The 24,563-nt window shown below is 49.1% G+C and overlaps 1 pseudogene; it reads left to right on the forward strand.

Annotated features, from left to right (window-relative positions):
* The first annotated feature begins 6,496 nt into the window (after positions 1 to 6,496).
* On the forward strand, positions 6,497 to 7,116 carry LOC127218743 (RNA transcription, translation and transport factor protein-like; annotated as a pseudogene).
* The last annotated feature ends 17,447 nt before the right edge of the window (positions 7,117 to 24,563 follow it).

Here is a 24,563-nt window from a genome sequence, read left to right on the forward strand (position 1 = left end):
TGGGGTTTTTTAAGAAAATGACTGCTATTATGGAGAGTTGAGACTCTGAATTCTGCAGACTGCAGAGTAAAAGGTGTGATCTTACAGCAGTAACCTCACCCGAGATTTGCCGTCTTCAACCACTAATGGGAAAGCTAGAGTACCTTTTCCAGAAACTTATTTGTGACGCTTTGAAAATATACCTTCACTATGAAAAACGCCAGACAAAAAACAATTAGGAACACCAGGGTGTTCGATGCATCGACAAGGGGGCACAGGCACCAGCCAGGCCTCCCTCACTGCTCCTCTCATGGGCTAAGTTTGAAGCAGATCCTCACTCTGCTGGTTCATTAGTGAAAACAATGTGAAGAATAAATGCTCTTTTAAAACAGTGTTGTTGTGGGGGGGGGGGGCTTTAGGAAGCCTGTTCTCTGTGGCCAGGACTTTTCTTTTAACCTTTTAATTATTTACTTACTTATTTTTGGTTCAGGGTTTTCCTGTTCAGCCCAGGATAGTTTCAAATTCACAATCCTCCACCCTCAGCTCACGCCTCCCTCATCCTTTGAGGCCTGGCATTACAGGCCTGTCTGAGGTCTGGATCGATATTTGTGAATGTGTGCTAGTTATTTATCCTGATGCTGTAACAGAATACCCAATGAAAACGCTTTAGGAAGAAAGGGTTAGCTTTGGTTGGCAGTTCAGGGGATCCAGTCCATCATGGCAGGAGGAGCGAGAGGCGGCTAGTAACATTTCGTCCACAGTCCAGTGCTCAGCTCACTTTCTTTGTTAAATTCAGGACCCCAGCCCATGGAACGGCACAGTCCACAATTACAGTGGGTCTTTTCAGCTCAACCCAATCTAGAAACATCCCCCAGATGTGCCCAGAAGCTTGCTACCATGGTAATCTAAATTTCATCAAGTTGATACCAGTATTAACCAGCACACCCCCACCCCATGTCAACAAGACACCCAAACATGTTGTTTTTAAGCTGTAACCTTTCACCCCTTATCCCTGTAGACTTGTTGCTATCTCGTAGTGCAAAATGTATTCAGCCCAACTTCAAAAGTCCACATGGTCATTAAGTTTCAACACTGTTCAGAAGAGAAAAATCCAAGTCTCAGCTGAGACTTGACCTCTTAACTATGACCACCTATTAAACAACAACGACAAACAAATTAAGAATTTTGACCTGCAATGGCACAGAGCGAATGTTCCCATTCCTAAAGGGACATTTGGGCCTAATAAGGAAAGCTCCGTCAGAAACCCAGCCGGGGAAACACCAAATTCTGCAATTCCACCTGGGGTCTGGAGCTTGTAATAGAATTGTCCTGGCTCAGTCCCATCCTCCAGCTCTGTGGTCAACCCTGTGCTCCAACCCTGCTGCCTGGGCACAGCCTCTCTCTTGGGTCAGCTCTATCCTGTCCCTGCAGGTTTCTTTACATATGTCACATGGTTGTGCCATCTTCAATATCATGGGATCTCCACTACAACTTAGGCTTCACCTTCATACAGTGGCCTCTCAGGGCCTCCTTGCAGGCTCTGTCACACACTGTTTGGACTCAGTGGCCTGTGGATGCTGCCACCAAGTTCTTCTGCCATCTCTGGTTGGAGCCTGGGCCCCTTGGACCATAGCTTTACTGGGAAACACCTTCCCCGAGTTATTCAAGCAGGGAACCTCATATATGGCAGCCTCAGTTCAGACTCTTTCCTCTTAAATGAACTTGCAACTTCACAGGATGGAGCCTTCCATGGGTGGGTCTTGTCATTCAGTGTCGGCTTCTCTTTAATGCCACTTATCTCCTTAACCGTCACAGCTGCTGTGTCACCCGGCCCTCCACCTCGAAACCTTCATCTGACCTGGGCACCTTTCTCACCAAACGTCAGGCTCACCTGTCTTTCTGATCCACTTTTCTCCCTCTCTCTGGAGGCCTTGATGAGAGCAGTGAGCACGAACCTTGCCTCAGCCCAATGTTCTCCTGTCTGGAGGCTTCCTCTGCAAGACTTTTAAGCCCGTGCTCTTTAAATCCAACCCCACTCATGTTCTCAGGACACAGGCAGAGTGCAGTTAGAGCTTTTTCTGGGATCGCACACAACGTCCCATAACCTACTTCCTGATAGAACATTTCCCCCAAAGCCTCATTGGGTCCTACTGTCCACATTTCTCTCTGCTTTCTTATCCTCCAGGCACATATCAAAATGTCCCATTTAATCTGTGTTTATAGTGTCCCAGGGCATTTCTAGCACAAAATTCCAAGCTCTTCCACATGCCTCCCACAAACCAGCTCAGAAAACCTGAGAATCACATGGTCAGACCTCTTATAGCAGAACCACTCCCAATACCAATTTTCTGTTATTAGTTCCCATTGCTGTTGCTGTGACAAGCTGTTTAAGGAAGGAAGAGTTTGTCTTAGCTCACAGTTCTAAGGGGCATAGTCCACCATGGTGGGAAGGTATGGTGGCAGAAGAGATGCGTCACACTGTATACACATTCTAGATGCCAAGCAAACATGTGCTCAGCCACCTTTCTGTTTATCCAGTTCAGGACCCCAGCTCTGCCCACATTCAACATGTCTCTCTCACCAGATCCAGGGTTGCTCATGGCTTCAGTTCAGCTCATGCCACATCTTTGTCCTTGTGTGGAGTAGGATCTACCCTGGCAGGCAAGCAACTACCTAATAGGTTTTCTGTAGCCTGACTGTAAGCCAAATCAAGGCAAATGGTAACAGTATAACAATAGGTTTATTTGAGCAAAGCAACTCCTGGGTGGGTTCCCAGAGATCCAGGCTGGAGAAGCCATGCAGCCAAACTAAAACAGGGAGATTACATAGCCTGGAGGTGGGGTGATGACATATCTACCACACACTCGGTTTGTGCCCAAGTATGACCAAAAGCTGGAAAGCTCAGGCGGGAATTGGAGGAAGCTGCGACAGTGGCCAGGGATTTGGAGCTGGCTTTTTGGTGCCTCTTCCTCTTTGGGGCCTCTCTGAGTGGGTGGAGTTTGGAAAGGGAGAGAGACAGGAAGGGGCTTTCTGGATCATGCAGGGGTGAGCTGGAGGCTCCAGCTGAACACAGTGTCAGTGAGATGCCCACCAGAGTGCCACTGTGCCTGTCTGAACTGACCACTGGCAATTACGTGGGTAACAACAAGAAGGAAGTGTCTTCTACATCCCACAGGTCTGAGTGCAGTCCTACAAGTAGACTCCCATCCCCCAGCCCCACACGCCCATCTTCACCCCACCCCCAACCCCATACCCATATACTCCACAGAGTTTCTCTGTGCAGCACTGTCTGTCCTAGAACTAGCTTTATAGACCAGGCTGGGCTCAAACTCAGAAAGATCTGTCTGCCTGGCCCCCTGAGTGATGAGATTAAAGATTAAAGGTGTGCCCCACCCCCCATGACAAATAGACATTTAACAAGCATTTGGCTATGTAAAGCCATGGTGAACTGGAGGTGATGTGTTAGAAAGCCTTGCACCTACCTGCAGTGACCTGCAGAGGGCACCCTTGAGACTACTTGCCTGGTAGTCATTAAACTGATAAGGTGGGCCCCAAGGTGGCATCACTCACTGGTTTTATAGTAAGAGTTGCCTCACCCTCCCTGGGAAGCAGAAAGGGGATGGGATGGGGGTTGGGATGGGGACAGGAGAGGAGGAGAGGGCGAGGGAACTGGGATTGACATGTGAAACAAGATTGTTTCAAATTAAAAAAAGAGTTGAGCTTTATTGCTTCTCCTTACCTAGACCCCCTGACACATTTCAATGTGGGTCAAAGCTCTCATCAGATGCCTATGTCATGCCCTCAGACCTCTCACCCTCCAGCACTGTGAACAGAATCAATTCCATTGTCCATCCATCCCCCAGGAATGCTGCAGGGACAGAGCACACACCAAGAAAGGACAGAAAGGTGCTTTTGTGACATCAATTGGTTGTGTGGATGGAAGTGCTCATTTAAGACTGCCTGATGTTGTCACCATTTGGGAAGCAGAGCTGGACAGAGGTAAGCCAAGGTGAACATTCTGGAAGAGGTCCTTCCCCACAGGGCAATGTGGCTAGGGATATCTGGTGCAAATCACCGGTTCCCTGTGTGAGCCCCTGGTCTGAGTTGGTTGACTGGGGTGCTGGCTCTGAGGATTGGTGACAGTGTCCTGGGCCCATTGTCTCAGTTTCCAGACAGTCCCAGACAAAACCAAAGGCAGCTGGCTTCAGAGGCACACAGGAGAGAGACAGGCTGCTATTTTAAGACAGCCACTGAGCTCTTTTTTCACAGCCCTGGAAGCTGCCGGAGACGACCATGGGGAGGGGAAGGGAGGTGAGTCATGAAGGACTAGGGAGGGCTTTGTGGACAGAGCGGAGGCCTGGGGCATCTGCCTGGGCAGATGGGCAGTTCAGAACCATCATTTAGGTGATGCCTCCATGCCACTAGTGGGGAAACTGAGTCAGAGATGTGCATAAGCAGGGACTATTTCCTTTATAAATGACAGAAATCCTTGTTTTGTTTTTGAGCTAGGGGACATGTTGGTAAGAGGAAAACAAATGTAGACAAATGTATACAGTAGTAAAACATATGGCTGGAGAGCCTGAGTTTGAACCCTGGAACCCATGTCAAAAAGTCAGTACAGTGGTTCATATCCCCAGAGCTGGGGAGGCAGAGACTGGAAGATCCCTGGGGCTCATTCACCAGACAAAGATGCCTGCTTGGTGAGTTCCAGGACAATGAGACTCTGGTTTTTTGGTTTGTTTTTGTTTTTTAAGGTGGTGACTAAGGAATGATGCCCAAGGCTGTGTCCTATTTTCCTATGGTTTCTACATATGTGAGCACGTGCTCATGTGTGTTCTCTCTCTCTCTTTCTCTTTCTCTCTCTCTCTCTCTCTCTCTCTCACACACACACACACACACAACCTACACACATATGTACACCCCCACACATAGATCCACACACGAAACAAAACCCATACTACCTCAGTTCCAGCAGGTCCATAAACATCAAGGCTTTGAGAAATTCTGGGAGGGGGCAAAGTGGTCACCTTTCAGAGGGGCTGGACAGAATAGAACAGGGGGCAACCTTCGGTCAGGCTCCACTGATCTGATAAGGCTATCTTTTTGGATGCTACTGTGTCATTAAAATGCAAGATACATGATACTTTAAAAACATCACAAGGCTTGTTGGTTCTGGCCTGCTCTCAGAAGCCAGGCTGTGTTCCTTCCCTCAGTGTTTATTGGCCTCATAAATTACAGAGATGGGATAAAATGCTAATTTAGCAATGTGCTTCCCTCCCTTTGCCCAAATGCTAAGGGAAGAGGCCTTTTCCAGAATGCCTCTGACTTCCAGGCACTTTCTAAGCCCTGGGGACAAGGCCTGCGGAGTACAGCCTTGTGAAGGCAGGTGTGGAGGGTTAGGACTGGCCCCTTCTGCAAATTTTCTGTCTGTCTGTCTCTCTAGTTTGTACCCCAGACACTTCCTTCCCAGATACCATACTTCTGGAACTTTCCTTCTGCCTTGCTATGCCAATAGCAGGTCATTATTGAAGTGTGGTTATCTATTGATAATCTTTTTCAAAATTAATTTCGGGTGCCCCACTAAAATCAGTGAGCCCCATCTTCACAGAGACTTTATGTAAAGTGGCAGCATTGACCAAAACTTCTGTTTCTGTGTACTTCTTATACTGGGTAATGGCAGCGCCTCATGTGATGGCCTACCGGAAGTATCTGAAGTTGCCCTCTGTGACAGACACCAGAGACAATCAACCGGGAGCCAGCCAGTCCATTCTGGCTTCCAGTTGTGGAGGCTTCAGTCTGCAGTTGTGTGGGCTCTTACATTTGGGACTGGGGAGAGCTGGCACATCATGGCAGGGTGGTGGTACATGGAGCAGACATGCTCAGTTTAAGGGCAGGCTATGGATGAAAGAAGAAAGGAAAGAGATTGGGTTCTTACTATTCCCCAGTGACCTCCAGACTTCCAACACGCCCCTCCTAGGAAATCCCCCGCCCCCCCACACACACACAATGAGCCAGGCTGGGGATATGACCTGAACATTGGTGGACGGGTTAATTTTAGGAAGAGTTGAGGAACTGTGTGCAGCAGGTGCAGCAGATTGACTTGTATGCAAGTCTGTTGGTCACTTTCTTGATTAATGATCCATGTGGAAGGGCCCAGCACACTGTGGGCGATGCCACCCCTAGGCAGATGGTCCTGGGCCGTATCAGAAAGCAGGTTGAGCAAGCCATAGAGAGCAAGCCAGTAAGCAGCACGCCTCCACGGCTTCTGCTTCAGTCCCTGCCTCCAGGTTCCTGCCCTGAGTTACTGTCTTGGCTTTCTTCATGATGGACTATAAGTTGAAGGGTGAAATAAACCCTTTCCTGCCCGAATTGCTTTTGGTCATGGTGTTTGTCACAGTAATAGAAAAACCTTGCTCTCTCTGTGTCACCTGCCTGTGCCACCAGCCTGTGCCACCTGCCTAACCCTCTCCTGTCCAGGTGAAGCTAGTGGAAGGGGATGGTGTGAGCAGCCAGGACCATGATTCGATACACATTTGTGACCCTGGACTACCACAACCCTGCAGGCTTCAACTGCAAAGATGAAACAGGATTTACAAACTGTATGGTGTGACTTGAAGACCAGAAAATTGGAGACAGGTTATTTAAGAGACATCTACAGTAGTGGCTGGCCCATGTCTTTGAATATTATCTGCAAGATAAATTTACTGTCCTTTCAAGATCTGAAATCAGCAAGGGCAAGAGGCAACTGACTGGCTGCTTGGCTTAGCTGTTAGACTGGAATATGAGATAATGCTGAGAAATACAAAGATTCAGTATCCAGTAACTTAAAAAAATACCAACAACACATCTAAAAGCGCAGAGGCTATGACTGGCCAATCTGAGTGTGAATGGTTTCAAGATTGGGGTGATGGCTCTAAGGTCAGTGTCCGCTGAAGGCTGACTTCCTGGAAGTGCTTGAGGCAGTTCACACTTGGGTTCAGGAGCCACAAACACTGGGTGCAGTTGCTCTTCCAATAGAAGAGAGCCTGCCTGTGGTGCTGGACAAACTCCTTGGTTCTTAAGGAAGCTCCTCTTCAGATTCTGAGGTTGCTGCAGGGAGACGACCTCAGAGAGCTACACCCCAAAGAAAGCTGGTAATTGGATCCTGTGATGAGGCCTCTGTTATGGCTCAGGCTTCCCTATGTAGTTTCTCAATGGCTGTCCACAGTGTGACATTTATCTTCATACCTTGGAGCAGGAATGAAGTGTTTCATAGCACCACCAGCCAGAATGGGGTTTGGGTTGCAGGCCTCTCATGGTGGGGACAGATCAGATCCCAGCTGGTCTCTTTTAGTGGTCAGACTCACCACAGGACAACTGTGGGGTGAGGTTTATGAGCTTCCCTGCTGGTCATGTGGCCTGAGGGCTGGGGAGGGCAATGGACATTGAAGCACCTGGCTCTAGAGGCCACAGGATCACCGAGCCTATGAAAGAAAGAAAGCCACTCCACAGAGTACAGGGAAGATGGAGGACTTAGCTACTTCCTGCTGTGCTTCAGAATTAGTCTAGACCCAGGATTTCACAAGCAGAGGTCTTAGTTCCAGATCAAGGAACCAGTGAAGTCAAGAGATTTGTTTCTCCAGCCCGGCAGCTCAGTGGCTGAGCTGGTGATGGGTTGCAGACATCCTGATTCCCAGAGGATCATCAGCCAGGTATGAAACTGTATTAGGTATTTTCCTCCTCGTGTGGGGAGAAAAGACTTGACAGACGCTAAAAGATGGTGAGTTTAATTTTGCATCACAGTTTTAAGGGATCTAGGGCATCATGGTAGGGAGTGCGTGGCGGGTGAGGAGGTCGTGGAGGGTGGCTCCCTCCATAGCAATGGGGATTTGTAGTATGGGCTTGCTCACACAGCACAGCAGGGAAAGGGAATAACCTTCAAAGTCCTGCTCTTAAAGATCCATTCCCATCAGCCAGTCCTACCTCCTAAAGGCTACATAGCCTCCAAAACACAGTGCCAGCTGGGAACAAGCCTTCAAAACACGAACCTGTGTGGGGCATTTCAGATATAGACAGTAATAGAGAAGTGTATGTTCAAGGTCATACTGCAGGGGTGGGGTGGACAGCTGCTTCTGTGTAGAGGAGCAAGAAGGGACATCCTTTACTTAAGATTTTATGTCCTAGTAGGCTGGTGGAAGGTCCTGGGAGTAGGCAAGGTCTTATGGAGTTGAACATGGCTTCAAGCCTTGGAATGCTTTGTAGAGGCTATCCCTAAATTCTTAGTCATCTTTCTGAAGCCATAGGGGGGAAATGAAACTAGTCACAGGCAGTCAGACCTGCACCTTATTGCTGTGTGATCAGCTGGATATTGGTGTTTCTGACTGCTCACCTATGGATGGAGGGGGTCACTGCCTCTCTAGACTTAGGAGAAGGGGTGAGTGAAGATGTGTAAGGGGTCCAGAGCCAGAGGTAACCTGTGTCTGACTCTCAATGGGACAGGCAGCCGTGCAGCTCTGGCTACGTGTTTGCCCCCGAACCTGTCTCAAGGCCGCTTTGGGGCTTTCAGGGAGGAATGGGGATTCTGCCTGGCATCTGAAGATGAGTTGGAATTGCTTCTAGAATGATCCAAGCTAGCCTGGGCTTGCCACTCCCAGATCTGCTTTGCCCACAGGCCTCCTTCAGTCCTGGGAGACTCTTCCCTGGTCTCCAAACAGAGGATTGGCAGGGTGAATCACCTATAGAGAGAAACCAAGTTAGAATCCAGATAATGCCGAGGAAGAGGGACTCCTTCTATCTCAGGGACAGCAAGATTCTGGAGGGACACCATGTTGTCAATTATTCACGGGTCTGAAGGAGCCTGAGCAGCAAGCGCTCCTGGGCCCCATGGCTGATGCTTACAATGTTTCCTCGAGAGATCTTTCCTAGAAGAGCTGTGTTGCAGGGGGCAGGGCATCTTACACTGTCGTGTTGTCATGTGGGATAGACCCTTGTATGATCAGAGAGATGGCACTGCTATGGTGTGACCAGCCTGGGACTAAATGGAAGGGACTGTGTTCCTCTAAGCAGGAAAGTTCTTGAGCTTCTCAGGGTGCTCAGTGGCAGGCCTGTGCTGGGGCCTGTCTGTGCACAGCGAGTCCTCCCTCCAGGGTTATGTTTATATGTGAAGCAATAGACAATAAACTGCAGACACACAGAATTATTTTAAGTAGTATAAGTGCTATGAAGAAAACAAACATGGGAGCCTGTGCACAAGCCCGGCCTGGTGAGTGACCCAGACCTCATCCGCCTGCCCATGATGTCCCCACACTCAAAGACCTAGCTGGGGTCACACAGCTTGCACACAAACCCAGCTAGATAAATGTAGCTCTCAGCTACTTTTTTTTCTTCGGTGATGGAGACTATAAATGCAGAAAGTAAGTGGCTATGGTGTGCCCAACCCAAGATGGGACAGCTGCAACTCAACTCCTACATCTAAGCTTCAGTGAACATTCTGGAAGGGGGACAGACAGATGGTGAGAGTCAGAGGGCCAGGACGTCTGCTGCAAAATTGTGTCTTCTGGGATGACAGGATGATACACTCTGAAATCCCAACAATATGGCTGTAGTGACAATACATCCCAAAGTGGTTGGGGGAAATTTCACAAGGCCCTACATCTAGAAGAAGAGCTACAGGCAATCAATGACTGCTGAGAGGAGAAGGATTGGTTTTCTCCAGGGATGAGGCCCCTGGGAGGTTATCAAATGCCAAGTGTGCAGCTCTAAACATGTGCACATATGAGGGACACTAAATAAACTCAGTAGGTTGCAAACATGTGTACCTCTCTCTCTCTCTGTGCATGTGTGTGTAATATAATAGTAATAATGAAAGAAGAAGCAGCTATGAGAGGGAATAGGGGAACATAGGAGGAGTTAGTGGGCAGGGGGAGATGGAGGGGTAGAAAATAATGTAAATACAGTACTCATGTGAAATTCTCAAAAAGTTTTCAATTAAAAAACCACAAATGTGGTGGTGGTGCATGCCATTATTCCCAGCACTCAGGAGGCTGAGCCAGGTGGATCCATGTGAGTCCGAAGCCAGCCTGGTCTACAGAGTGAGTTCCAGCACAACCAGGGCTGTTACACAGAGAAACCCTGGCTCAAAAAACCAAACCAAACCAAACTAAAACAAAGCAATAGACAAATGGGGAAGAGAGTACAGGGTACGAGGGATGGGGTAGAGATGAGATGCACTTTCAGTGGGGTGGCCTGGCCGGGATGCTGAAGTCAGGAGGAAGCAAGGCACCGGGCGGCACAGACAGGGGAAAGGTTGGCACGGACGCCCGAGGCTGCAGGCTCCTGGGTGCTCAACACAGTGTGAGGATAGTGTTGTACAAGGGAGCCTCCTTCCCTCTGCACACACACTGGGGGACCACGTTGTTCCCTGCGGTCAGGGAAAAGCTTATCTCAGAGCAGATCTGGGTTCACACAGGTCTGCATTCTCGGCTTGCTTCACCCCATCATCTCCTCACATGTGCCAGGCCCAGGGTGCAGCACCACACATTCCCCATCACTGTCCCATGCTTGGGACATCCCAGGCTCAGCTCTGCCATGGTCACTTATAAAGGATCACACAGCTACAGACACTGAGAATGTTCTACATGACTGGGAAGTTTTGATGGGTCTGCTTGGATCCCTACAGGACAGACATTCCTGGCTCCATCTCTAGTCACTCTGTGTCCCAGGACCTCAGACTCCACCAGCCATTAGCATTATCAGTTTCTGATAGGGAACAACAGCTTGGCTGATGGGGTTTCCATGAGAAGCCCAGCTCTGTGTCTGTAACTTCATGACCTGTGACCTGTGACCTGTGACCTGGCACCAGATGAATAGCAGGAGAATAGGAGGGACATGCTTCAGTGTTAGTGAGATGGCTGGCTCCGAGAAGCAGGTGTCATGCTGTGGTTATCCCATCTGAGGGATAAGTGGAGGCAGGAGGATAGGGAGTTCAAGGCTATCCTCCCCATGTTTGAGGTCAGCCAGGGTTACACAGACCCTGTCAAATAAAAAACAAAAATCAAGAACCGAGCAACCAAACAAAAGTCTCGGCCACACCTCGGCTCTACATCTTGGAACTGGTCCAGGAGAAGTCACAAGCTATGTGTAGAGATATGCACATGGGAAGCAGGAAATCTATCACCCGTCCATCAGTAGAATTGGTCATCATCAGTCTACTCATCTTCTATCTGCCAATCCATCCACTCATTTATCACCTCTCTCAATTAAATACAGATACAATTTTTTTTAAAGTGAACTTCTTACCTCTTCTTTTAAAAATGTCAGCTTGGGGCCAGGCTGGATGTGCACACTTATGACCTTAGCACTCAGGAAGCAGAGGCAGGATGATCGAAAGTTCAAAGATGATCTGGGTTACACGTTAAGACCCTATCACAAAAACTAACCAGCTGATGGACATGCGTGGATATATGCAGGCAGGCAGACAGATGGTCAGGCAAACCCAAAGTGGGAGAGCTGCCCCGTAAATTCACATACCCAAACATATCATTATAAAGAGGGTTTAGGAAGCAATGGCCACTTCATGGTCTTTTTTGAGAATGCCAGGTCATTTAGTAAAAACTCAAGCCATCCAATTCCTTCAGAAAGTGTAAAAGCATTAAGACGGCCGGGTCCCTGCTACTCAGAGACCCCAATGCTACTGTTTCCCAGCATGGCACTCATCTTGCCAGTTCCAGGATGAGGAGAAACTTAAAGTCAAGTGAAGCAAAGACAGGGCCATGAGGACCTATAAGAAGCCTCAGAGAAGCAGGTCCAACCAGTCTGTGCCGGTGTGAGGTGGGAAAGCGAATTGTCTACTCAGCATGAAGAACATGTCAGAAGGTTTTGATTAGTGGCCAGAGTCCAACAAAAGGTGGGGGGACTCTGGATCTGTGATGACAGGCACAGGCATCACTCTCCCAAGGGACATTTGGGCATCAACTGTCACCAAGGTGGAATCCCTTGGCTCTAAGAAGAGAGCATCTCTGTGACAGCCACACTGGGCCACGCCACATATTGAGGCAGATGTGCCTTCTTTGACATAGTGTGGACCCAGCCCCTGCCGTGTTGTGGGGTTGAGCCACTCAGTCTTGTGGGGGCTTCTGGTTGACGTTTTCACGATGGGAATGATGACACCACTAGGTTGGGGAGGGTGGTGAGGGGTTGAAGGGAGGGCAGTGAAGTGTCTTGAGGAACAATTCGAGTGGGAGTAGGTGCTGTGCTTTTGGGGGCCCAGCACCCATGGGAGGAGGCATCAGTTACTGGAGACCCCAGGGACAATGCTCAGTTTCACCCAAGATTCCCAAGACCCCGTTGCCTGTGACCCTGGGTCTTCCGGCCGTGGGCAGCTGGGGTAAGTCCTACCCCTCTTTGACTTGGGTTTCCTGGAGACTATGTGATGAAACCTGTCCTGCCTGCCTCACAGAGGAAAGCATTATACATGGGATGAGATGGGGTGGGCATCAGAGGAGAGGAGTGGAGAGAGAGCGAGCCATGTTCTATGGGAACACCACAAGTTATGGGGAGGATGGCTGCACCAGCCTTTCCTCCAGCCTGGTGAGCGCTAGCATCCTAACCACAGATCAATCTCCTGTGCTCTGACCCTGTTCTGGGATCTGTAAGACAGTTTGAGACCATGGGAACAGCTGAAGGGACATGGCTCAAGCCACCAGGAAGGGGGCGGGCTACAGGTCCCATGAAGGGATTACTTCACCAGGAGAAGGCACTGGGCCCAGGGGTCTGAAATCTGGAATTAGGGTAGGGTTTCTTACAGGGCACTGAGCTGAGGGCTGAGCTGTAGGCAGGCACATCATCAGCAAATGGAGAAAACCCCGTGGGGGCAATTCCAAAAAAGCTTCCAGCAGGAAGAGAAGCAAGAGCTGTGGAAACCAGCTCAGACCAGAGGGACACACTCAAGATGGCCAGAAGAAAAATAGCCAAGAGGACTGTGAGAAACAGGGACCTCTTGTTCTCCTCAACCGCATAGGAGTTCTGCCTGCTTGGGGCTCAGATTCAGAGAGGGTGAATATCTTGCCTAAGGGCGTTCAGCCTATAGGAGAGTTGGAGGTTATGTTTAGGGGAAGGTGGCTGAAAACACACCTTGACAGCCTTGAACACAGTGTTGAAAAGCTGAGGTGCGTACACTCCGCAGCAGGGAGCTAGAAAGGTCTTGGAGTATAGCAAGACCTTGGTATTCACAGTGCCAGAAAGCTCAGACAGTTGCCAGGGACAATGTTCCAAGGCCTGCTTGTCATATGCCATATTTACTTGAAGTCAACAGAGAGTGGGCAAGGAACACAGATTTACTAGGAGTTGTGCAGGGGCCTGTTTGGCCTTTGGAGAAGGTGAGCTTGCTTCTTCCACAGGACATTTGCTTCCTGAGGAGTCGGGCTGGAGATGGAGTCAACATTTCCACTTTGAGCATAAGCATAAGTGAGGCAGCAAACTCCTGAGGCAGCTTGGGGGAGGGGCCTACAACACCCTTTACTCCATGGCACTTCCTACTCTGTGGTGTGGGCTGTCACAGTGACCTGGTATTGATGGCCAATGTGCCTGGTTTTCTTTTCATGGCTATATTCTCCTGATCAATTTAAAATAAATATGCTACAATACTACTCCATTTACAGAAGGAAATCATTAGTAAGCAATGTGGGGGTGGGGATGGGGCGTGGGACAGGGGCTGGGAAAGTGTGGATCCCTTGTGACACAGGAAGGAAGTGGTCGGGGGTCTCCTATGGTCTTTCAAAGCCTCAGCTGAGAAAGATGGCCAAGATCATTTGCTGTTAGTCCTAAGTCAGGTCTGGACCTCACATCCTACCCACTGGGCCAGGTCTGGGCGGTTTTGAATCTTTGACCTTTGCTGCCAATGTTGCTCATCTAGGCCCTGCTCGGCCATGTATGACCTTGGGCTATATGGGCTGGGGCTCATTTTAATGCAGGGCCAGTGCTGTCTTTCAGATGTCCATAGGGTTTAATGAGGTGTGCCTATTATGACCCCCAACTTAAAAGAGACTGTAGACTCCTCCAAGCAGGGAGTCACTCTCCCAGAGTCCAGCAGGGGGAGAGAGGAGGAAGCAGAGGCATGCTTGCAGACTGCCAGGCATACCACTCCTCACTGTCTCCAGTACTGTCCCCTCCCTGTTGAGAGCACCCACCCCCTTTGCAGGGGTTCTGGAAAGAACTGAGGGGCCTAGAGAGGGTCAGGCCCATGGGGAGGAAACTCATATTTCTTAGGCCTGTAGACTTTGCCAAGATCTCTAGAAGAAGCCGACTTGGGTACAAGGGCGGGTGCTTTCCTGTGGGAAAATGTGGGGCGTTTCCACTTATAGCTCAAAAATTGGGCCCAGCGAGGTCCACAGCACCGATGACATCATTCTGCCTTGCTGGCCTTTGGGGCTTAGGGACCCTCTGGGAAAGTGGTGGGGTAGGAAGGGCTAGAGGGCAGAGGCGCTGGAAGGGACCACAGTTAAAAACAGGAACAAGATTTGGGTGGGTGTGGACTGTGGCCAAGGATGGAGCAATTGAAGCAGGCTAGCCCAGGGAACAAAGCACACACCAGAGTCAAGATGGGTGGCAGGGACCAGGTCCGGAGACAGAACTGGCCAAGGAGGTTGGAAGAATGGATGGGCAATAGAAGGGAAGTAAACAGATGGAATTGGGGATTCCGGGGAGCCACTGAGCCCTGGAGAGGGCTGTGCACTGTGACACTGGATGCAGTTCAAGACTCAGTTGTTATCCATCAGTCTTGTCATTTGGGGCTACTCTCTTGACCTCTCTAAGACTGCACACACCAGACACTGTCAACTTCCAGTCCATCCTTGCTAATAGAACTTTGGGCATCCATGTGCCTAGCTTCCCTCACAGCTGGCGGGGGGGGGGGGGTTGCCTAGCTGACACAGCCTTAGGTTCCTCCCAAGGGAAATAACTGGTCTCTTTGAGGGACCTAGCCTAGGCTATGCTCCATGTGCAGTGCCCTGAATATAGTTGACTTCTGCCGTGTTCTAAGTCTGTCTCTGGCTTGGCCACCAGCACTTGCGCCCGACCCCCACAGGGCTGTTCCTCCTCCCCTTCCCCAGCCTCCCAGCAGGACCCTGCAATTACTCATGGCTCCCTGCCACGCCCACAGGCCCTGGAGCCAGCTGTTTGGACTCAGATCTCAGCCCACCACTTCCAGCCCTGTGTGATTTTCCTCTGCAGTTGTCCCTCATTACATGCAGGGGAGGTCCTGAGCCCCCACCCCCCACAATACTAAATCCCACCACTGCCCAAGCTACTTACATAAAGCAGAATAGTGTTTGTATGCAGCCTATAACTGTAAGCCATCTCTAGATGGATCACAGCACCCACAGAGATGTGAATGAAGCTATTCTTAGACTGGTGTTGAGGGACAGCAGTGATTTTTCAAAGTCCCCACATGTCCTGCACAGCAGGGCTGACAGATGTGGAGAGCTGTAGGTGTAAAAGAGTCAGGACAGCCACCTCCTGTCTGGGCATGTGTGTCCGGTGGCGGTAAGGCTTAGTACAGAGCCTGAAGCTGTTGGACAAATGGTACTCCCTGGTGTTGCCCCACACCCCCATCAATAGTCAGTCTTATCTGATTCCTGGCCTCTCTTAAACCTTTGCAACATCATGCCTGTCTGCCTCGGCTTGGGATGCCCTCTGCTCACTGCCAGCCTTCTTCGCCCACTTGCTTTCACTTGGAACTTGAAAACGGATTACTTTTGCCCCTTCTCTGTGGAGTTACTTTTGGCTGGAAGTTGATTTAGGAAAGTCTTCGAGACATGTATAGTGAAGGATAGGATAGTGCAATGTTTGCTACTTTTGTATGAGAAAAGAGGGATTTAGGAACATATTCTAGGATTCAGGGTACAGTTCAATGGTAAAGCACATGCTTGTGGTCTATTCCCCTGCACACACTCCAGCAGGCATGCACACACTACACACACACACACACACACACACACACACACACACACACACACACACACCTTAATTACTGTTCTATTGCTGTGAGGAGACACCATGACTATGGCAACTCCTAAAGAGAAAGCATTTAATTGGGGGAGTGTTTATAGCTTCAGAGGTTAAGTCCATGATCATCATGGTGGGAAGCAGACAGGTATAGTGTTGGAGGAGCAGCTGGGAGCTTTACATCCTGATCTAAAGGGAGGGAGAGAGGGAGAGAGGGAGAGAGGGAGAAAGAGTGAAAGAGAGAGAGAGAGAGAGAGACTGGACCTGGCATGTCCTTTAGAAACCTCAAAGCCCCTCCCAGTAATATACTTCCTCCCACAAGGCCACACCTCCTAATCATTCCCAAACAGTTCTACTAACTTGTGATTAAACATTCAAATTATATGAATCTATGGGGGGCATTCTTGTTCAAGCCACCACACACACACACACACACACACACACACACACACACACACACTTACTCTCTGCTTGTCATAGTTTTTATCAACTTGACACAAACCTAGACATACCTGGAAAAAGAGAGTCTCTTGAGGAATTGCTTCCGTCAGATTGAATTGTGGGCACATGTGTGGGGCATTTCCTTGATTGCTGATTGAAGTGGGAGGGTCCACTTAAGTGTGGCTAGGACTGTCCCTATCCAGGTGATCCTGGGCTGTGTAAGAAAGGTAGCTAAGCAAACCAGGGGACCCAATCTGTTAAGTAGCTGTCTTGGGCTTTCTCTTACTGTGAAGAGACACCATGACCATGACAACTTTTATAAATTAAACATTCAATTGGCTTACAGTTTCAGAGGCTCAGTCCATTATCATCATGTCAGGGAGCATGGCTGCATGCAGGCAGACATGGTGCTGGCTACATCTATCTTGGCTGGCAGGCAACAGGAAGTTGACTGAGACATTAGATAGTATCCTGAGCATAGGAAACCTCAAGCCTGCTCCCACAGTGACACACTCCCTCCAACAAGGCCATACCCACTCCAACCTAACAGTGCCACTCCCTATTAGAGTATTAGACATTCAAGCTACTGCAGTGACATTTCTGTGTGGCCCCTGCTTTAGCTTCTGTTCCAGGTTCTTGCCTTGAGCTCTCTGCTTCTCCTGATGATGTTGGACTGTAACCTGTAAGCAAGGCTTCCTTCCCATTGCCTTTGTCCTTACAAAGGGCCAGGACCATTACCTAGAACATTCCATTGTAGTGGAACAAGTTTGAAAACCTTGTGACCTTTCTTCCAGCCATTATCCTTGACATGACTTGAATGATCCTGATATTGTCAGTTGCCCAAAAAGGTCTAAATTCTCATTATAACATATGGTGGTGGTGTCTGGTATGACCTATCCAGTCAAGAACTATATTTCCCAGCATCATTTGTTGTCATGTGACTAGTTCTCACTAATGGCTTTCCATTTTTCTTTCTCCCTGTCTTCTATTTGGATGTCACTAGGATGACCCTGAGGTCACACAATGGTGTAGAAAAGATTAGATTTGTGCCCCAGAGAAATCACTGGCAAAAGCCACTTAGGAGACCTACAAACCAGGAGTACAACCATTGGATTTTGTAGGAGGGAGAGGTAAGCACATACCAGCATTTTGTACACATAAAAGAAGTGTTAGTTATCATCATTCTGCTTCAAAAAATTATGGATATTTTCCCATTGGTTTTCACCCCACCTTTTACATTGCTTACTGGAATATTGCAAAGTAATTCACCAGCATCATGCACAAAAGCAAAGATGGAAACATAATTGTGCTGAACCAACAAGATATGGGATCATTTGTTCAGGCCGGGAGCTGAGCTGGCTGCTGCAGTGGATAGTGGATGTTTGGAGGGTATATAGTCATGAGCTAGAACACATCAACCTTTCTCTGGGCTGTGTGGTGTACAGAGGAAGTGTCAGGGCTCCAAGCTCGAGTGTGCCGAATGAGCCCTCCATCTGCCAAGAAAGAGCCCTCTCTGTCCTCCAGGCCTAGCCGCACCCACCTACCCACCCAGTCTCCATTTTCCCTTCCCTTTCCTCAGTTGAGATGAGGAGCAGGGTGTTTTCAGGCTCTGCACTTGGCTTTGGCCAGGAAGGGCTGGGTGTGTCAGAGTAAGGCTAGTAGGAACAACAAGCAGGCAGGAAGATGGATGCTGGAACCCAGGGCCTACCAGAGAAGCTGGAGCCAGGATGCAAACCTCATCAGTTCTGCCTGAGTTTGTGACCCTGGTCCTCACTGGCAGGTGAAGCTCTGTGGTTAGAACCTCCAAGAGACCAAGGGGACTGAGTCCATTCAAAGACTTGTTATTGCACAGAGGCCCTGAGCAGAACCCTAGCTAAGCCACTTCCCCTATCTCTCTCCTCAGACAGGCTCCCAATCCTTCAGAGCCTCTACCTTCCTATACAAAAGATGATGGAGGATCAGCTTTTCCAGGTCTTGGGTATGCCAACACTGTACTGGTACAGCCTCCATCACAGGGCCTTGTTGATACTCAGCCGTAGCTGTGGATCTCCTTAGTAACAATGATGGTGTTGGCAGGCCCTGTTGGCACCCTTCCAGGGAGTGGGTAAGGCCTGAGGGTGCTGAGCCCCACCCTCTTTTGGAGAGGAAAGGAGAATGCAGGGAGGGAGCCAGGGCTTTCTCTGGGAGCAGCAGGGTCTAATTTCCCATGTCAGAGGAGGGTGGGGGATGGAGTAGCTGGGGGTGGGGGGTGTGGATCCTGTAACTCCTCAGCTCTTTCCTGGAAGGGGCAATCAAGTACTCACTCCTTGGAGACCAGCCTCACAGCTGTCAGGCGAAAACAGCTGTGTGGCTTCCCTTCAAAGGGGAAAGACTTTGGTCCTGTGGGAAGCAGAGAACGAACGATATGATGGAAAACAGGAACTCCGGATAGTCTCTCCAGCCAGGATGGAGCAGGTTCTATGTGGGCTACAAAGCTTGCTGGCTGTGTAGCCTTGGGCCAGCCACTTCACCTCTCTGAGCCGTATTGATGTCACACTTTAAATGTGGATAGTGATGCCCACCTCACAAGGACACGATGAGAAGAAAAGATGGAGGGGCTAAATGGGTTGCACAGAGCTGTGCTCGCTCAGGAAACCCTCGCTGGCCTCACTCGCTCTCGTTTCTACCACTGTGTAAACAACTATTGTGCCATACTGCTTTATTTTTTTCTAAAGACTGAATTATTTTTATTGCTATGATAATGTAAAAATATTTTCAATGGTTCACTCAGCAGCCACAGCACTTGCGTCTATAGAGGGCCGGTGTCCAGAGTCTATCCTCTATTCACTCCTCGAGGATTCCCACTCTTAGCCTGTCTCTGCACTGCAAGCCTCACACGCCCTTCCTTAGACGCCCGTGGTGTAGCCTCCCCCTTTCCCTCCAGCAACAGGGACCAAGGCCACAATATGGGCAGCACAGACTTGCCCGCCTTCCCTCCACAGTTGCAGTTGCTTTTCGCTCTTCATTGTTGCCCACCAGACCAGTGTCCTTTAGTTCCTAATTCACAGATTCAGCCATCCGTGCATCCACAAAAGTAATCGTGCCGGTGCTAAACCTGAACAGGCTGCTTCCCGTTGTTGTCCCTAAAAGACCCCAGGATAGCTACTGTCTCCTTCCCATCTGCACTGAAGAGATAAGAGTTGGGTAAAGAATGACCCATCTGGGATGGGTGCAAACACTGTCTATGTATAGAAGGATGTACAGTCAGATTCTGATTCACAGGGGTCCTGGACACCCCTAAATGCTGATGTCCCTTCTCTGTAGGATGTCTGAGTAAGGTCCAACCACAAGACTCTTCACTGTTAACACCCCAGTGACCTTCACTAGAATAGAGCCCTCTCATAGCTGAGAAGGACCCTCAGCTGAAGACTTCACTCACGCCTGGTCATGCTTAATCCTTGTGGGGTATCCCAGTACTTGAGCTTGGGATAGTCCATCAGCCTGTAGTCACCTGTCCTGGTTATACACAGTCTGGTTATTTTGTAGTCTGTAGTCACCTGTCCGGGTTATACACAGTCTGGTTATTTTGTAGCATGTCACCACCTATTTGGTCTTGTGTGAAAGTTCCTCATGGCCAGATCTTTTGTTTGTTTGTTTATTTGTTTGCCCATGGTACTGGAGATAGAGCCTAGAGCCTCCTACAGGCTAGACAAGTGCTCCCCAGCCACACAGAAGCAAAAGAGGGTCACCTGTAAACATGGTGGCTCAGCAGGTAAAGGTGTGCTGCCAAGCCTGACACCTGAGTTGGATTCCTGGAACCCACATGATGGAAGGAGAGAAATGACTCCCACAGGTTTTCCTCTGACTTCCACATGTGCAGTGGCATGCACACCACCATCTTCCATGGTTGCAATAATAAAAACATAATAATTTTTAAAAAGAGAAAAGACAAAAGAAATCTCACTCTAGGCTGCCCAGCCCTTCCCCATTGCCTGATCTCTTCCTGACATCCTTGCTCTATCCAACCCACACTTCATACCTGGCCCTGGTCCTTCTTCCTGGGGCCCCTGGGAGCTCTGGAGGCTCCCTGTGTTCTTGTTTAACACAGGCCATTAGCCTTTTCTCTAATAATGCATCTTTCTTAATTCACATGCCATAGAATTTGTTTTAAACCACGATGCATGACTGAGTAGGTAGATCTGGGTCTAATTCCCAGTGAGACTTCTTAGCTGTGTGACCTTGAACAGGTTGCTTGATATCTCTGATTCTCTTAATTATAATATATATTATATATATATTATATATATATTATAATGATAGGCCAAGTCTGTAGTCAGACAGACAGACAGACATTCAGCAGTGGGAGTGCAGGGAAGGTCCTGGCCTGAATGACCTTTCCACATGGAATGTCATTCCTAGGGCTCAACTCCGTCTCTACCACCAATGGAGTCACGGGTGACTTTGAGCCTCCCAGTGGGCTAGATGAGGCTCTGGGCAGGAGCAGGCAATGGCGATGTTGATGCCTCCTAGGCTTGGTGTCCCTGAAAAGGCAGTATGAAGGGTGGCCCCATCAGTATGGAGCCAGGCTCTTGGTATTGGGAGTAGTTCTGGTGCTAGCTGTTGACAGTTTTTAGTCAGCCTCTCCGCGGTGACAAAGCCTTTGAGGATGGAAGGACTTGCTCTGGCTCATAGTCTTGGAGGTGTCAGTCCACAGTCCTTGGCTCTGTTGACTTGTGGTAAGAACATCACAGCTGCAGGGGCAAGTGGCCAAGTCTGCTTACCTCATGAGGGACAGGGGACAGAGAAAGGTGGGACAAGAAGTCACCCCAGAGACCTACCTCCTAAAGACTCCAGAATTCCCTGAACAGTGCCATTATCTGAGGACAAAGCCTTCAGTCCACGAGTTTTGGGGAGACAACAGGAGCTCTCTTGGAAGTTGTTAGTGCCCAGGAGCCTTGGGGAGGAGCGATCTCCAGACATATGGGGCCGGGAGACACAGCCCTTGGCTATAAGCACAGGCTGCCTCTCCCCACCCCCACAGAGCATTGCCCAGAAAACACAGGGTAAGATGCTGGGTTCCTTTTTGGAATGTTCTGTTCATCTACCTCTAAATTCACTTTCCATTACATCACACACTTCCCTGAAGAACTTGGCATCCTTAATATTGTAAAAATGGCCATTTTACCAAGAGCAAATCTCTAAGATCAATGGAATCTCCACCAAAATTCCTATGCCATGCTTCACGCAATTATAAAAAACAAAACAAAAGAATAAGAAAACAACTTAAAATTCATATGGAAACACAAAAGACTCAAGACAGACAAAGCAATGCTGCACAAACAAAACAACGCTGGCAGTATCAGCACACCAGATTTTAAGTTCTATTACTCAGCCATAGTAACAAAACCAGTATAGTACTGCCACAGAAATAGACCCACGGATCAGTGGGATAGAACAGAAGACCCAGTTATAAACCAAAGCCGCTACAGTCACCTGATTTTCAACAAAGATGCCAAGAATACACATAGGAGAAAAAGCAGCTTCTGCAGCAGATGAAGCTGGGGAAAGTGGGTATCTATGTGCAGAACTAAACTAGATCCCTGCACGTACCCTACACAGAGATCAGCTTGGGAGGGGGTGGCTCAGTAGTTTAGAGCACTTCCTGTTTGTTCAGAGACCTGAGTTTGAGTTCCAGCACCCATGGCTTACAACTGCCTATAAGTCCAGCCCCAGAGGATCTGACATCCCTTTCTGGCCATCACATCACACACAGCACACACATGGTACACACGAACGCATGCACACACGCACCAAGCCTTCATATACATCAGAGGCCTTGAGAACTGGAACTCTGAAACTGTCAGAAGAAAGAATAGATGTGGGTGGAGGGACCTGCGGAATAGGACTTAACTTAAGTCACTCAAGAAGAAAGGCCAACATTTGGCAGATGGGACCATGTGAAATTTAAAAAGACTTTGAACAGCACAGAAAACAGTTAACTTAAGGAAGAAACATCCTGCAGGATGGGAGAAAATCTCCACATGGGGGCGCACAGCTGTCACCCCAGCAGTGAGTGGTGAAGCAGAGGCTGGAGGATCACAAGTTCAAGGCCATCCTCATCTACATAGTAACTTGGAGGCCAGCCTGGGCTTCTTCATGAAACCCTGTCTCAAAAACAGAACAGCAGAGCAAACAACAATGACAAACCCTTGAAAACCAAGCACCCCATACCGAGACCCTATTGTATCCTAGCCAGAAACAGCAACTGGTACTGATAAAGATGTGAAGAGGAAGGAACCCTACCCAGTGCCATGGGAGCGTGGAAGTCAGTACCGAGGTTTCTCTGAACAGATCTGCCCAGTGACCCAGCTGCAGCCCCCCTGGGATTTACCCAAAGGGTTCCAAGTCACACTTCACAGAGATGCTCACAAGCCATGTTTGCTGCGGTGCTACCCACACACAGTAGCTGAGTCATGGAGCCACCCTAGGTGTCTGACAGCAGAGGGCCTGATAAGGGAAATGCAGATGTGCACGGTGGAATTTTTTTTTCAGCCATAAAGTGTGGGGCTATGCTGTATGCAGGGAAACGGGTGTAACTTGTGATAATCAAGTGGAGTGAGTTTAGGCAGTCTTAGAAAGACAAACGTTGTATTTTCCTTTTATCGTTCCTAGATTTTATAGAGATACATAAAAACACAGAGAGTAGAATTGAAACTGCCTAGGGCGCAGAGGGACTGATGAGAAGGGGGAGTTGAGAATGGATGCTGCAGAGGGGGAGGGAACTGGATATGCTCAACAAGCAATGCATACTTGTACAGGACTTAAAGTAATGGCAGTAAAAAAGAATTTGGCATCCTTATCCAGAATCTAGCATTTGGTAACACAATCCTTGCTTTGGCCTAGAAATACCTTAGATAGCTCCAGGAGGCCACAGAGACCACAGATCATGTACTTTGTGTGACCCGATGCCCAGGCCAAGGTTTACCCCTCACCAAGAGACATCCTAAGTCTCTGCGGCACCCCCAAGCAAAAGCTGCAGCCAGGAAGAAGTAGAGACTTCCTGGCAAGGCTGGCTGCCTGAACTTCCTTTTCCCCAGGGAAAGCTGGCTCTCTGTTGGTGCAAATGAGCTGGGTGAGAGGGCCAGCCTGGGCAATCACTGCTGCTTTAGGCTCTCTCCCATGGTACTGTACCCTCCTGCAATCTGGGCCAGCTTGGGGGAGCTGCTAATGAGTTCTCCAGGGGGTCACTAGGTGGCAGGAGGAAGAAAGCTACTCTGGGAACAAACTCCAGGGATCTAGGACCAGGTGGGAGGCAGCGGAAGTGGCTGTTTCACACCTCACAGTGTGTGTGTGTGTGTGTGTGTGTGTGTGTGTGTGTGTGTGTGTGAGAGAGAGTGTGGGGAGACAGTTTCCCCAAGAGAGCTGAAGATGTGACCTCCTTTCTGCCACAAGAATGCTGTTTCAGCACTTGGAAGGAGCAGCAGGTGATTCTGTGTCTTCAGAGACAGTGGAGGGGAGGAAGGCCTACACTCTGCTCCTTGTACACAGGATTCTCCAGGACAGACCCCAGCACAGCCCTTCTCCCCTGCATGCTTGGGAGCCAGCAGAGAGCCAAGCAGCCTGCTCCTGCTGGAGCTGAGCCACTGTCTTGAGTAGGACTCTGGGCTGTCCAGACTGAGAAACGGGTCACACATGTTCCACTGTGAAGCCATATCAAGCCTCTAGCACAGCTTTGCATACCCAGTGCTTGGAAATGTTCACCTTTCCACTGTGGGGTGTGGGTCTTGGGCTCAACCCTTAGCTCAGAGTCTCTGACCACAGGGCTAGCATCTGCTAGCTGCCATGTCTAAGTCCTTCATGGCAAGAGCAAAGGAGGCATTGGGAGCATTGGTCTCATTGTTCAAAGCTGGAGAACAAAGGGTCCAGTGTCTCATAGTGGATAAAGGGCCAGAATGGCTTCCTACACCACTCTGAAGATCAGATTTAAGTGTGTGTGTGTGTGTGTGTGTGTGTGTGTGTAGATATGTGTATGTGCCTGTAAGTGTTTGAATGTATGTGTGTGTGTATATGTAGATATGTGTATGTGCCTATAAGTGTCTAATGTATGTGTATGTGTGTGTGTGTAGGCAATTATGTCACAGAGTAATTACTTCATAATTAGGAGTTGCTTATTTTGTTATTGT

Source organism: Phodopus roborovskii, unplaced genomic scaffold (assembly GCF_943737965.1).
Source record: "Phodopus roborovskii unplaced genomic scaffold, PHOROB, whole genome shotgun sequence".
Lineage (NCBI taxonomy): Eukaryota > Metazoa > Chordata > Mammalia > Rodentia > Cricetidae > Phodopus > Phodopus roborovskii.